Below are 3,658 nucleotides of genomic sequence, written 5' to 3' on the forward strand. Positions count from 1 at the left end.
CTTTAATATTCTTTTCTTTTGCTCCATTTCTTGGACCTTGGTTATTATGTGTCTGGGTGAAGATTGATTTTGATTATGACTAACTAGAGTTCTATATACCTCACTTAACTGTATGTCATATTCTTTTCCCATGCTTGAGAAATTTTCTGCTACTACTGCAAAGTTTCTTTTTATGTCATTTGTGTTAACTCCAGCTTTTTCATTGATACCTAATAGTCTTATAGTATGATTTTTTGCACCATTTTTCAGCTGCTCCATTGTTGTTTCTTGGCTCCTTGTTATTTTTAAGAGATCCTTCTTTTCATGTTTACCAGCTCCAATACTATCTTCACAGTCTGAAATTCTATCTTCAGTTTTGTTCAAGTGGTTTTTCAAGCTCCATATGGAATTCTTAATGTCCTGTATATCTGCTTCATGCATTCTAGTTCTTTCCTATATTGTTCATTTAATGTTTCTATCATTTTTCTATTCCTCCCTATTTTTTAAATCTATGTCTTCCTTAGATGTATTGGGCAATTCTTTTATGATTGTTGTCATTTCCATTTTTACCTGAGAGATTATTTCTGATCTGATATCCTCTATAGCCTGATGGAGTTGTTTCTTTACTTCAGTCTGTATCATCTCAGAATTTTCAGATGTGTGACTTCCAAGTTCTTCTATGACCTTTGTCTCCTGGACTTATTTTGGGTTGGCTAGATGTCTGAGATTGCCTTTTGTTTTTTCATTTTGTCATTTTTGAAGCTCCCAATGTTCTCCCTGACTCTACAATGATGGAAGGGGATGAGGGGCAAGTGATCAAAACTCTCAGGAGAATGGGAGTGTAGGATAGGCTCACCAAAGTTCCCACTGTGTGGGACTCAGTGTGGCTTCCACCTCAGTGAGGGGGTGGCAAGCCATTGCTCATGAATGATACAATGATAATGAAGGCAGGCTGAAGTTCTACAACACTCTTTCAGTAGTGGGTGGACACAATGTAGGGCTAACCAAAGCTCCTGCAGATCCTTGTGATTATTTCCCCAGGTGCCTCATTTAAGGTCCCCTCAGCAGTCCTCTGGGTGTAGATGGGTGGCTGGGGCTCAGCCAAACTCTGGGAGTGTGAGGGGGTGGGACAAGGCCCACCAGGTCCACTTGTCAGTTTTCCAGATGAAGACAGGCAGCTTGGGCTGACTAGCCACATTTTAAGACTGCTGAACTCTGTGTAGTTTTTAAAGACAATATCAGAATACCAGAAAATAAAAAATCAGAAAACCAAAACCTCGCTACAAAGATTGATTCTAGACTGAACATTTTAATATCTTAGGTACACACAGAAGCTCATGAGTAAAGGATATTTTTCTGGGCTGGGGATATAGTGCCTGCCTGGCAAGCACAAGGTTCTGAATTCAATCTCCAGTGAGAGACAGAAAGGGAGAGAGAGAGAGAGAGAGAGAGAGAGAGAGAGAGAGAGAGAGAGAGAGAGAGAATGAGAATATTTTCACAAACAGCAATACCATAGGTTCCTAGCTAGGTGAGGTAGCTTAAGGAAGAAATGAAATCTTCTTTCTGCATTGTATCAGATGAACAGGACAAGATATATATTAAAAACAAAATCAACTAAAATAAAACAGTAGCTAAAATGTGTTTGTTTTCATCATTTTTTCCAAATCCACTCTTAATTAATGGCAATCCCTTCCTTCTGTACTATGTCCAAAGTAAGTACATTTTCTTTCTTTCTTTCTTTCTTTTTTTTTTTTTTTTTTTTTTTTTGAACTGTGTATTGAATTCAGACCCTTGTGCTTGCCAGGAAAGCACTTTTTCTACTGAGCCATCTCCCTGGCCCCTGTAAGTATATTTTCTACATGCAAAAGATTAAAATCCTCTAGGGATAAGAGATGTGGTGTTGGGTACAGAAAGTGGGTGCTTTGCAGAGTTCCTCTCCCTCAGACAATGGGTGCAATTACTTTACCCAGCAGCTGGAAATGGTGGGCAACTACAGGGAGGGACTGCAAGAAATACCTTGGCAGCCAGTCACAAACATGCCCAAGCTTCTCCTTGCCTATGTTCCTTCCACGGCAGGTCTGAAAACATTAGTTTTGCTGCTGAGACAAAGGGAAACTCAGCTGGTGAGGCTTCAAGGACTGTTCATGGTTCTTATATAAGGAAAGTGCTGTCCAGGGAGAGCTACTTTGCTGCAGGCTGAAACACCTGGAACCACCCGCTTCCAGGCCTTTGCTAGATAAACAACTTACAATTTCAATCTTGCTGCTTAGGTTTCCAGTTGCCTGTATCTGAGTGAATGCTTAAAAATCCAATCGCAGACTTTGCTGAAGGAAGGATCACCAGGTCTCCTATTACTCTAGTTCTCCACAGACTCACATGGTTCTCCCCATTTCTTTTTTTAAAAAGTATGTCTTCAGATAAATCATATAAATATTTGAGAGTAAAACCAAGTCATATATTGTGAAGTCATTTCTACAAAGTTTCATTGTCACTACTTAGGAAATACATCTAAAGATTCCTGTGTTGCTAAGTCCCAAATCATCATTCAATTGAGAATGCTAGTAAACTACACATTGAGTCACTGACAGGGCACAGGCATGGTATTTTAACCTACAGAGTGATGGAGGTGACCAGAGTCTGGCAACAGCACTCAGCGCGTTAGCACTGGGAGAGGCCCAGCTGCTGAACCTAACTTTGTACTACATCTCTCTGCTAAATTTGCCCCATGAGAGAAATGGGGCTCTTTGGGTACAAAATGGCACTGGGCCATCCACCTAAGTATTTCTACTAATTTGGGATAAACATTTGGAACCTATTACTTTCTAGGCCCAATAATTATTTTGATATCATCCATTCTAGTAACTTCACAAGAAAGACATTAAATTGAGATCCAGACTTACTGTGGGGTGACTCATTAAGGTCACTATATACTTAGTGACAGCAGAGGGGGTAAGAGACTAAATGCAGTCTCTTGGTTTCTGTCAGTTGCCTCATCTTCAGAGCTTTTTCTTCTAAAGGACAAGGACAAGCACAATCTCTTCTTTTGTGTTTCTCCTTCTAAAATACTTAATCCAGAGCTGTCATCAGTACATCTAATAAATATCTAACAAGGTGAATGAGTGAATGAATGAATGAATGAATGAATGAATGGCTGTAGGTTAAAGAGGGGAATTTCTTTCCTACTGCTAAAGTCAGATTTCCAATTTCAAATATGTATAGAAATGTTTTAATCTCAAGTTATCCTACTGAAATGAAATTTTCTACTGCTGTATTAGGGGCCTTGGATATCACAGGCACTTAATTAACACTTGCTGAGTTGAGTTGAATGGAATTAAGACTTCATAAGATCAAACATATCATAGTATTACCTATATTTGGACAAAAATCTGCTTTGCAATTACATTAACAGAACACTGGAAATTAAGTTTTATAAAAAATGTTATTAATGAGAAGAGATAAAGATTCCCATATTTCCCAGAAATATATAAGAAAATGCTTCTAAAATAATTAGCACATGACCTATTAAACTAATTCAATACATTTTATCAAGGATTTTCTGTCTATTCCTGTATGGTTAGACATTGTAGGACTCAAAGGCAAAACAGATACATTTTCATATTCTGAAAGCACTTACAATGTATAAATAATCAATAAAGAATGTCTCCATCTAATGATGATT

The sequence above is a fragment of the Octodon degus genome, unplaced genomic scaffold (assembly GCF_000260255.1).
Source record: "Octodon degus isolate 3935 unplaced genomic scaffold, OctDeg1.0 scaffold00122, whole genome shotgun sequence".
NCBI classification, from domain to species: Eukaryota; Metazoa; Chordata; class Mammalia; order Rodentia; family Octodontidae; genus Octodon; species Octodon degus.